The sequence below is a fragment of the Leptonychotes weddellii genome, chromosome 13 (genome assembly GCF_054177405.1).
Source record: "Leptonychotes weddellii isolate Sample4059 chromosome 13, ASM5417740v2, whole genome shotgun sequence".
Taxonomy (NCBI): domain Eukaryota; kingdom Metazoa; phylum Chordata; class Mammalia; order Carnivora; family Phocidae; genus Leptonychotes; species Leptonychotes weddellii.
Genome location: NC_138381.1, coordinates 53,201,387 through 53,214,150, shown reverse-complemented (window position 1 = coordinate 53,214,150; position 12,764 = coordinate 53,201,387). Strand labels below are relative to the sequence as shown.

The following is a 12,764-nucleotide window of genomic DNA, read 5'->3' as shown; positions in this document are numbered from 1 at the left end:
TAAAATGTCAAAAAGGTAGTAAAAGTTTAAGGCAGCTCACCAAGAAGGATGTGTCAAGTGGAACTGGTCTGCCTCCTTTACCTAAAAATATTTTTCCTGCATGAAATGCCCTTTATACTCAGGCTGTATACCTAAAATGCTAGCATGCAGAACAATGATTTCCTTTTACAAGTGGGACCCTTATTCTCCAAATCCCCAATTTTAAAAAGAAGCCCATTATGCTTAAAACGGCCAAAATAGACACTCTGACTAAACAAATTTTTTAAATGTTGTCAACCATCTACATTTTGATAAGAATTGCCAATGAAGTTTTCTTGAAAATGCCAAGGTGAGTTTAGTTGCAAAGAAAACTGAGTTGGGAGAGAATAGAAGAGAGCAATTGGCTTGGCTTTTCCCCCAACATTTTATTGCAAATTTTCATACAAAGAAATTGAAATCATTGTAAACAATCATCTATCCATCACCTAGATTTGACAATTAACATTTTGTTGTATTTGAGACTATCAACCTATTTATCCATCTCTCTGTCCATCCATCTTATTTTTGATGCAAAGTAAGTTGAAGACATCAGTACACCCACTCCTAAACACCTCAATTTGAGTTCAATATTTGCTTACTCTAAAGAGAATCAAATTTTAATTCAGGATAAGCAGTAGTATATAGCATAGAGCATTTAAGAAATAAAAAAGGCCTCTGAGATGCAGCTTAAGAATAAACAGGCAATGTACATGAACATTAATTCATGAACTCTGAGACATCCATTTAGGCTAGCTACTCCCAGGCCAATTGGGAGATAGTTCTCTACAGGTCTCTAGCATTTCTGCATGTTTTCAGTGTGGAGGCACTGGGGCTTTCATCCAGATTATCTTGTCAAGGATGTATTTAAAGAGTGAACAGTCTTGGAAAACAATGCCTCCCTCCTGAGGAGAGAGCAGGCTTTTTACTGTCCTGTATAATAAAGATAAGGTCTTCCTCTAGGAAAAAAAAGTCAGATAAGTTTCCATGCAGCACATTAGCAAAGACTCAGATTCCCTACACTCAAGGGCTTCTCAGCTATGATGCAAACCCACTATGTGAGTAGCATCTGCCCGAACTGAAACCCTGTATGTTGCCTTTTGAGGGCGCAAAGGAAGTCAATACAAATATGAAGCTCATGTTACACGCACTGTCATGAATAATAAAGTTCTTTGTCTCTACACCCAGGAATCTCATATCTTCTACCAATATTCATAAAATTGTAGTATGCTCAATTTTCAGACCCTTCAGTTCTTAACAACGTCTTTCTGAGTTCTTGGCTATGAGGAACAGACTCAGTTAGTGACCTCTGAGTAATTTAATTAACAGCAGACAGTGCAATGAACCAAAGCACTGGAGGAGAAACATGGCTGGCCACACAATTCACAAAGCACATAATCTATACTTCTCTCATTGCACTTCTCACTTACTTTATTATGTACATGTCTTGTCTCATCCAACTAAACTATAAGCTCCCTAAGAAGAAGCAGCCAATTCACTCCTGAATGAACTGGAGTAATTAACACAGACTGTAAGTCATAGTAGCTGCTTAATACTATTTGCTGGCTAAACAGCACTGGAAGTATGGTTGAAGAGTCACGTGGATTCTTTTTAATTAACATGTAACAAAATAAAAAATATCAGAAATATGCATGCTTTGTTTCAAATGCTATAACTCTAGGGTCTTAAGTCATTTAGGTGATTACATTTTTACTCCTTCATCCTACCTTTATTGAAACAGAACAGTAAAAATCCTAAAGAGGAAGACTGGATGCTCAGCTCAAATACATAAATAATGCAGCTGTAGCAAAGCAGGTGATGACTACACTTCAATGTTTCCACAAGTTTTAGCAAATTAACAGCTATATCACTGATTATACAGTTCTCCAGTTACATGAAGATTACACTGCTGAATACAAGTCATGTTAAAACAATTAAGCACGTGGAGTATACACAATATAGTATACAGAATATCTACTAAGATTCTCCACAATAATAGTAGCAAGGCAGTAGCAGTAATAGTAAAAATAGTGCTAAAACAAGTTTTCTTAACAGCTAGCTTTTATTGGGCACTGTGTATCAAGAACTTTGCATGAATTATGTCCCTCATAACAAGCCTACGAGGTAGACACTTTATTATCCCTTTTTACAGATAAGTCAACTCAGACTCAGAAGTTAAAACACTTGTCCTAGGTCATAAACTACCATGTAGTGGAAAGTGGGGAAGTCAAATGAGTGTGACTCCAGAGCTTGAATTCTCATAAATTCTGTATGTATTTTATGCAAACTACCTAGCTACAGTTGTTTCCTAATTCATAAGCATTCCAGGTAGATTTCTACAGCAATAAGCCATGAAAGTGCAATAAATCATTAATATATGAAAAAGACTTTTAAATGGATATTGTATTTCCCTTGGTCCCATACACAGGCCAACTGAATATTTCCTGAAATAAGTATCATAAACAGTAGAAAATATGTTTTACATCCAAAAAAGCCCTAAAACATTTTCATTAGAATTTTTAAAAATGAAGTCACCTTAATTTATTTGTGTTTTTTATTTTTATTTTTTCCAAATACACTGTAATCTCAGACTTGAATGTAAGGTCCATGAAGACTGGGTCTTTGTTCTGTTTTCTACTGTACCCCAGCAACTATAAAAATCCCTGGCAAAGGGCGCCTGGGTGGCGACTGCCTTTGCTCAGGTCATGATCCTGGAGTCCCTGGATCGAGTCCCGCATCGGGCTCCCTGCTCGGCAGGGAGCCTGCTTCTCCCTCTGACCCTCCCCCCTCTCCTGTGCGCTCTCTCTCTCTCATTCTGTCCCAAATAAATAAATAAAATCTTTAAAAAAAAAAAAAAAATCCCTGGCAAAGCAGGTAGTGAATAACTACTATATTGTGTAAATATATCTGTACAAATAGAGTACTACTTTCTGAAAAATAAAAGTCAATTCTATTCAAGGTTTTAAAAATACTAAACATATCTTGTTATAAAATTTCACTAACATTAATTATGAAAATATGATGAATGTAGATGAAAATGTAGAAGAAAAATCACCAAAATCCCCTTAATACAGTAGTGTGTAGTCATTCAAAAAAAAAACCAAACACAGTTTTTCCCATCTAGAATGGGGCTTAAAGTCATAGTTAAAAGTTACCGATAGGCAGGAACCCTGTCTTATTTCTTCCGTACCGCTTTCAAATAATGTAGTGGTTTGATCATATAAATACTCATCCATTACCTTCACCTGGAAAAGCACCTAAGTCAAAAGTCAAAACATCTATTTTCTTCATTCCTTTGGAAGCCTGGGGCGGGGTGGAGGGGGGAGCTAGTTTCTGTTACTGATGGTGTCCTATGACTTTTGTAAAAACTATAAAGTAGTTTGCTGAATTAGAGGCTTCAAATCTAAAACCATTAGCTAGGTGAGTGACCCTGAGCAAATCACTTGACTTCTCCGGGGCCGTCCAACCCCATGCATTTTAGGGGCAATAGACAGAATGACCTCCAAAGCTCCTTTGGGCTCTAAAATTAGGTGACATTATGATCAATTTCACTTGCTTATGGCTTTAATTAAAGAATATCTTCTATTCTATGACAAGATGGCAGATAATTCAATCCTAAATTTCCACAGCTTTATTAACATTTTGTATAAAGTTATTGTAAACATTTTAGAAGTGCTTTTTCAGACCTTTTGATGCACAGGCTGCTCACTCTGACCTAAGCAATCCCAGTGACAGTGTTGAAAACATGAGGGAGAGAATGAACAAATTGTCTTTTCAGAGAAATAGAACATTGTGATTTGTAACTTTATATAAATTACATCCTTCCATTGTGTAACCTTCTACTAAAGAAAAATAAGATGTACACACACTTAAAAAACTATTTGAAAGAGAACATTTCCATTCAAGGCTAAACATGAAGGATGCCTGATACTTAACATCTTTATTAAAAGAGAGGTGCTCCAAATCTTAAGAGTTTAGATAACTTTTTAAAATCTAGATAAGTAGGATGGTAGGAAATAAACGGAAAATGGATATTTGGGGAGAAATGGAAATAAAAGTTTTTAGCACCATTTACAGATCTAAAACTTGTTAGATCAGAAGCAAAATATTCGTAACATGAGAAAATGATCACAATAATATTAACAAAAATACAGGAAACAAGTGTGTAGAATTATACACAGAAAACATAAAAATACATCAAATGTTAGCAGTCGCTATTTCTAGATGGTAACATTGAGTAATTTTATTTGCTTTACACTTTTCCATCTTTTTTCAATTCACTACATTAAGCATTCCATGCTTAAGCGTCGAGAATTTTATGATCAGAAAGACTTTTAAACATGTATACCTATTAGCTTAATTTGTTCATAAAGCCTTTTATTTGCAAAATGCTGGGGGGTGGGGAACTAAAGAAATTCAGAAAAACACATCTTCTGAGGATTTTATTGTCAGTGAAGTTTTTGGCAGTGGGAACAGTACTCAGAAAACAAGATCAAGTGATTCATCTTCCCCAATGTTATAAAAGTAAATTTGGTTTTAGAGAGAAAAAAACTAAACAGGAACAAAGATACCCTATACCTTTAAAGGTATGGCAGTCACTCCAATTCACATCAGATTATCCAAGTACTAAAGTAAATACGTATAAATGGATATATGTGTGTGGATGGATACATATGGAAGTACACAGCTACAAAATAAAAGCTGTCAAAATGTAGGCCCATAAGAAACCTATCAAATTATACTGCAAGCTAAGTATTTTAAAGTCCTCTCATGTTAACAATTTTTTTTAATTAACATCTCTTTTTTAAAATAGTAACTGAATCCTTAAAAAGCTAAAATACACATTAACTAAACTCATTCATTTAAATCTGGATTTTGAAAATAGTACAAAATGTTCATGATCACTCTAGTTATAGAGAACATTCCAAATGCCAGCAAAAAGCAGCTAAGCAAACTATGGTATATTAATGACGAGTAAGTGATCAAAAATATCTATGTGGATTTTTTTCCATAAAAATTTAAGACATTAGGGGGGTGGGGGGATGGGTTAGCCTGGTGGTGGGTATTGAGGAGGGCACGTTCTGCATGGAGCACTGGGTGTTATGCACAAACAATGAATCATGGAACACTTCATCTAAAACTAATGATGTAATGTATGGGGATTAACATAAGAATAAAAAAAAATAAAAATAAAAAAATTTAAAAAAAATTGAAGACATTAATCTAGATTACTTTCATAAGGTGAAATGTGTGACAATCAAAGTTGAATATATTTTCACAAATTATGAAGTCCAATCTTGTTTAAGCAACGAATTTATTATGAAGAGCAAAACCATACTTAAGAATTTATTATAAAGATATAAGGAGTCTCAATGACACAGGAAATGAGGTATAGCTCGCCTTAAAACAAGAGGCTGCAGGGCGCCTGGGTGGTTAGGTTGAGCTGTCCAACTCTTGGTTTCGGCTTAGGTCATATCTCATGGATGGAGGGATCAAGCCTGGCAGCGTTGATGCCCCGCTCAGCAGGGAGTCTGCTTGAGATTCTCTCCCTCTGACCCTCCCCCAACTCACACACATGCTCTCTCGCTCGCTCTCTAAAATAAATAAGGGGCGCCTGGGTAGCTCAGTCAGTGAAGCGGCTGCCTTCAGCTCAGGTCATGATCCCAGGGGCCTGGAATCGATCCCTTGCATTGGGCTCCCTGCTCAGCGGGGAGCTTGCTTCTCCCTCTCCCTCTGCCTGCCGCTCTGCCTACTTGTGCACACGCGCTTCTCTCTCTCTCTCTCTCTCATTCTCTGTCAAATAAATGAAATCTTAAAAATAAATAAATAAATTAAATAAATCTTTAAAAAAAAAAAAAGAGGCTTCATTCAAGAGAAAGTAATTCCTGGGACTACAAGATCTCTAGCCAGCTTTTCTCCCCCTCTTCTCTCTCAACTAGTTGCTTCTGCTTACACATGGCAAAAATCAGCCTACTTTAAAGATCTAACCTATCATCTACCTATAAATGTGCTTTTTAAAGGGGCGGCATCCAAATTCTGGCTGGTCAGTCATCAGCATATATACATATTGGCTGGCCTTGGGTTAGGTGCTCACCACTGAACCAATCAACACTGGGGGAAGAGGGATCCTAAAAATTTATCTGCAGGAGCCATTCTCAGAGAAATAAAATGTTAGCAGTCTCACTTCTCACAAGAGAACATCAACTGATGCCCATAGTAAGAGCTCAAAGAAACAACACATTTATACAGTTACGATTTGTAAATTATTGTTGGAGGCTATAAATTAGATTTACTTTCACATGCACATGGTCTTCTGTTTGTCTTTATATAACTTGATTTGTGAACTGTTACTGGAAGGTTGCAAACATTAGACCTGTTTTCTATTTACCGTCCTGTAACTTGACCAATTATTTAAAAAAATAAGACCTCAGACTGCAAAAGACTTAAATTACTAATTAAAAATAAAAGGAAGTAGTACAGGAAGAACAAATGAAGACTTTGGGATCTAATCTTCCAAAGGTATCAAGACTAATAACAAAGTAAGTTTTCCTCTCTTATAAAAAGCAACGCATGTTCAATGTGGAGTCCTGGAAAACACAGAAAAGTAAAAATATAAAAACAAAAGACACCCAAAACCCTAAAGCAGAGCTAACTGTTAACATTTTCTTTCCAACCTTTTTTCTTGCACATATTACCAGAAACAGGCTCATATCTATGCAACTTTTCGATGAAGGCTGTTACCACAAATCAGCATCACTAAAACTGGGATAACCAGACAGTCTATACCTGATGTGACAGAATTCCATCCATGAAGTATTTTTACCAATAAATACTGAAACCTAAATCTAATCAAGCCTTCAAATCTAAATCCAAATTTACAGGAAACACATTTCAGAATATCTAGAATATTAGAACAACAATCTGATCTTCCTAACAAGTAAATAGTATGGTAAAAAGAAAAAAAAAAGAGGTGGGAGAGGCAGTGTTTAAAATTAAGACTTGGATACATGACAACCAAATGCAATACACAGAAGACTGAACAGCTAAAAACCGAAGTATAATTAGGAAAATTTCAATAGATTAAGTATTAGATGATATTAAATAATTATTTTTGGTTTTAAGATAATGACATTATAATTATGTCAAGAAAATGTCCCTTTGTTTATTAGAAAAGCAAGCTCAAGGATTTAGGTTTGAAATGTTTGATATCCAGAATCTATTTTAAAACAGCAGCAAACAGAAAATATAAACAAACATGATAAAATGCTATAATTATTAAATTTAAGTATATGAAGTTATTAGATTTAAGTATAAAGGTTCATTACAATACTTTTACGAATATTTGAAATCTTTCATAAGAAGTTTTAAACCTTTTATCTAGTAATTTGAGTCACATTTCAGTTAAAAAAAAAAACAAGCTTTTGCAAATAATAGCGCTCCTCTTACATTTAATCTTCTTTGAAAACAACTTTTTAAGGTTGAAGAAAAAAGTAAGATTCATCCTATATTAACATTAACCACCTTCTCCTCTGACAGGCAGTCCGCTAAGATTAAGATCCAAAAGCACAAGAAAAATAGAGGGCAGGAAGTGCCTCTGAGAAAATAAAAGGGTGCTTGCTAACAGACTCTCCTCACAGAACATCTCTGCATGGTGAAGGAAGGTCTTACATAAAGGAAACTAAAAGGTAACTAATACAAGAAACCAACAAAAAAAATTACCAATACTAACAATCACAAAATACCAAACTCCAAGAACAAACCCAGTTTTCCCAATTCTTTACATATATTTGCCCACTTACAGAAATATCCTGTTTTCTTTTTGTTCTCAGCTGTCACACATATTCAAAACCTTTAGGGCCAGAACAACATCCAGGAAATCACCTAGTCCTGCTTCACACTTCACAAAGGAAAAAAGGTGAAGCACAAAGATGAAAAAAATTTATCTATGGTTAGGCAGCTTTTAACAAAATACCCTACTATCCCTTTTTTGGAACTAAAAAAAAAAAATTTGAAAACATAACTACCTGCAAAGAAAGATGAAAAACCCCACTAAAAAGAGATCCAAGATGAAAACCACGGAATTATAGGAGAAATCATCGGAGTCCTATCAACGCAATCAACGTTTATTGGGCAATCATCCATGCCAGATCTTGTTACCATGGACGTAAAAATAAAATAAACAAGTATATCCTCAAGTAGCTAACCCTACAGTTTGGGAGAGAAAAAATATATAAGCATAAATACTATGTAATGTGGTTAAGTGCTGATATGATATTACAGATAAGCACAAGCTTCAATAATGGCCTTAAGAAGGAAGGTGGTGACCAACGTGGACTGCAAAAGTCAAAGATTCACAAATGAAGGGATTCTTGAACTGGAGACTGCTTGACAGATATGAGGGAGAACATTATTCTGGACAGAGCCTGTGCAAAGTCTTGCAACAGCTTAAAGTGTTTGGGAAAATGGTTTCATGTAACCAGAGCTATGAAGAGAAATGAAGAGGTAGGCATTGGATTTTGGACTTTTTCATCTACATAATGGGAAAACGTGCCAGGTTCTTTAAATAATATCAGGTTTGCATTTTACAAAGGGTAGTTCTAGCAGCAGTTTGGAAGACAGCCTTGAGAGAGAGGGGCACTAGTGAAACGCAGGCCTGTCTATAGACTAGTAGAAAAAAGACAAGAGATAATCACCCGAAATAAAGTAATTATCCAAAGTCCAGACCCCTCCCTCAGTAACACATCCATAAAACCAAAACCTACTAGTTACCTTTTCATTCATTATCTTGAAAGGACCTAAACACATGTAACATACCTAGTGAGATCAGGATCCTCCTCCTACCACTCCCACACACCCAAGTAAAACACATGTGGTCCTCATTCAAATACCCAGTGTTTCTTTTTTTTAGCTCAGCGCACAGCACCACCATTCCTCCAGTTATGTAAGCCAGAAATGTTAGAGACATCCAAGATACCTCTACTCTGCATAAGCATATCTAAAAGACCACCAAGTCTCACTGGCTTGACCCTCTACATACATCTCCAATACCTCAGACCAAGTTGTCACCTCTTGCCTGGACCAAAACAACTGCCTAATTCCTATATTACCTCATGTTGTTACCAGAATTATGTTTTTATTTTAAATACATATGTGATTATCACTCCATTCCCTCTTCCTCTACCATTCCCCCCACTTGAAATCCCTCAATGGGTTAGAATAAAAACAAAACTCCTTACTCAACCTACAAACCAGCACCACACTCAGGAGATGTTACTTTAACATGTTTAGCAACATTTAAATGTTTCATGTTTCCTTCTGCCACAGGACCTTTACAAATACATGCAGCTCCTACTGCATTTTCCTTTCTTCACCCAGGAAAACTTCTCATTCTTAGAAAATCTTAGTCCAATTGTGTCTTCCCTGTCCAGATCAAAGTCTCCTATTTTACATTTTCAGAGCACTACACACCTTTTCATAGCTACAGTTCCTTCTTCTGATTACCTGATTGGTGTCTATCTCTCCCATTAGAATTGCCTCATGAATAAAAGATTCTGTTTTATTCAAAACTGTAGTTCTAACATTTATTCAACACTTGTTACATATAGCAGAAACTCAAATCTTTATTGTATAATTAAATGAATTAAAATGAATAAATTTAAAAGTACAGTTGTTTTAAAAGAGATTCAAGAGTTATCTATGGGATGTAGAAAAACAGATTTTAAGTAGTAGATATACAGAATATTTCTGGTATAAGTAATCACGATGCCACCAGAAAATTAAAAATATGGGAAGACAAGTAGGCTTGGGTTGTAAAAAAACCCATGTGGGATATACTGAGTCTGACAGCACTACCATTCCTAACTTTGAGTTAAGGAGTGCCTGGGTGGCTCAAACAGTTAAGCGTCCAACTCCTGATTCTGGCTCAGGTCATCATCTCAGGGTTGTGAAATCAAGCATTGTGTAGGGCTCCTAGCCTGCTTAAGATTCTCTCTCTCCTTCTGCCCTCGTCCCCAAAAAGCCTAAGTTAAAATTCAAATCCAGACAATCAATAAGCAATTCTAGAACTGACTACTGTAAAGTCTCAATTAAAATACAAATCTGGGTGTGAACCAACATGTGCAAAGAGAGAGCAAAGAAGAGAAAATCATCAAAACAATGAGACTGAACAAGGAAAGTTGAGATAAAACCAAATCAGAATCTCAGAAACATTAGCAATTAACAAAAAGCCCACAAATGAGACAATAAAGAGAGCAAAGAAGAGAATTAGAAGACAATAACATAGAAATCAAAAGAACTGAATTTTTAAAAAGAGAAATTGCTAATAATGTCAAGTGCCAAAGAGATAAGAATTGGAAATGACCAATTCAATCAGCAATCAATAAGCAGTGAGAACAAAAGTAGTACTACAGTGGACAGTGAGAAACTGGACAGTGAACAGGGACAATTTTTCTTTTTTTTTTTTTTAAAGATTTTATTTATTTATTTGCGACAGAGAGAATGAGAGAGAGAGAGAGAGTACATGAGAGGGGGGAGGGTTAGAGGGAGAAGCAGACCCCCCGCCAAGCAGGGAGCCCGATGTGGGACTCGATCCCAGGACTCCAGGATCATGACCTGAGCCGAAGGCAGTCGCTTAACCAACTGAGCCACCCAGGCGCCCCGGGACAATTTTTCTAAGAAGTCTAACTGCAAAGGAAATGAGGGACAGAGAGGGACATATACCAGAAGGAGTTGGGAGTCAAAGAGTATTCTGTTTGCTTATTTGTTTTTAAAATGAAAGACTTATGTGTATTTATATGTTTAAAGGAAGAAGCCAGTGGTTGAAAACATGAGAGGGAAAATACCTGAGGCAACATGGTCTAAGTATGAGTCAGGGATTTTACCTTAACCAACAAAACAGAACAAGCTTGGATATGAGAAAGGTTTTTCTTTCGCAGGGGGAAAGTATGGATGTGTGCAGATAAAGAGGTGTTACAAGAGGAGACAGCACATCATGGAAGGGCTTAAATGCCATACTAAAAAATATATAAATAAATAAAATCGGACTTTTATCCAGGGGACAATCAAGAACTACTCCAAAGCTTTTAAGGAATGAATAAGATGTCTGTGGCCCAGGAAAGGCGGGGGGGGCGGGGGGCGCCCCAGGAATCTGATGAAGCCACTGTGAAACAGGAGCTGATCTGAAAGACCTAAAAATGTGCCAAGAGTAGAAGAACTCCACATCCTCACTTGTACTTCTTAGTAACATGCTGCTATTCAAAGATGCTCTGGCGGACACATCACAGTTTCTTGGTTCCTCAGAGAGCTTAATTTTCTTTATTGGCTTGATACTGTTATGGGCCACCTTCAACACAATAGTTTTAGTCTACTCTCCTTTCTCTGATTATTAGGAGGAAGAATACGTTCATAATTTAAGCATTTTCTAAATTTCTTCCAACTATTCTCCAAAACTACTAATAGGAAGGAAAAACAAATTGTATAATACAAACAAATTGTATAATACAATTGGAAAAAATTAATAATAATAAAATATAATAGGACAAAAAAATCATCTCTCAGATATAATATCAAATTCCAAATCTGAATTCTAGGTCAAATTACTGCCATGGCTTAAACAGAATTTGAAAAGATCTACCTCTTTTTCTTTACTAAAGCAACAGAAGAACTACCTCAGAATTCATTACACCATTATAAAAGAATCTTCGTATGTTGACAATTATATAAAACAAAAATTTTTAGTAAAACAGGTATTTATAAAAATGCATTAAACTGATATCTGTTTCTCCATAATTACGCAAAGTGCTGATAATTCTATCAAGATGATTGTTATGCATATGACAGAAAAATTCACTACCTATTCTCAGAATGATTAAATGAGTCACTCTTGGAGAAACCATCTTAGTCAAATGTCGAGTTCAAAAGAATTTAAATAAGCCTACTGAAAGATAAGAGAATTTTGAAAACTATCCTTTAACAGATTTAAACTAAAAATTACAGGTGATTTAGGGCAAGTCAGAATGAAATGACTTTATATCATTATCATCATCATCAAACTAAGCATAAGGAGATTGTGGATTTGAAATGAGTCTCCTCACTTAGTGGTGAACTGTGCGTTGGAATACAGAGAGGTTTCCATCAAAGCAAATTATTTACCTTTGACTAGAAAAATAATATTAAGGAAGGAATCAAATGACACCAAAGGTCACCTCTCCTAATTCATCCTACCCCTCCTGTTTCCCAATCCTCCCCATTATCCCACCCTAGAACAGAAGCACACAGCAAACCATTAAGTTATAAGCCACATGTTCTTTTACATCAGTGGTTGAGTAAACCACCATTCCCTTGCCCAATCCTTTTCCCTCACCCCCCAAATGAAAATTAGCCTCTTCCAAGAAACTTGGGCGGGGGGGTTCTTTCTTCATACCCGTTCTGCCTCTATTATAGCACCTACATGCCTCTTAGGTCTCCCTCACTAGTCTTTGAGTTCCTTGAGGGCAAAGATAAAACCTAACGTGTTTCACTGTTTTACTGGGTGCTTTCCCCATGAAACTACAGACTGTAAATCTTTTCCTCCACTTTGTTTAGCACTGAATCCCCAAATATAAACTGATTACTGCTGAATTACTCAGCTGAATAATCTTAATTAAATATAGGGATGGCACAAAGCTTTCAATAAGTGTTCACTAAATAAGTGAACTGAATATGTCTCTATAAATTTTTCAATGAAATACTTTTTTTTAATTAATTTATTT

General features: G+C 35.9%; 1 long non-coding RNA gene across 1 annotated transcript; it reads right to left on the bottom strand.

Annotated features, from left to right (window-relative positions):
- Positions 1 to 5,224: 5,224 nt before the first annotated feature.
- Positions 5,225 to 12,727, bottom strand: LOC145716804 (uncharacterized). Its single transcript, XR_014139709.1, has 2 exons — positions 8,040 to 12,727; positions 5,225 to 7,912 (listed from the first exon to the last, which is right to left on the bottom strand). It is a non-coding gene; the product is annotated as an uncharacterized LOC145716804 (long non-coding RNA).
- Between the last annotated feature and the right edge of the window lie 37 nt (positions 12,728 to 12,764).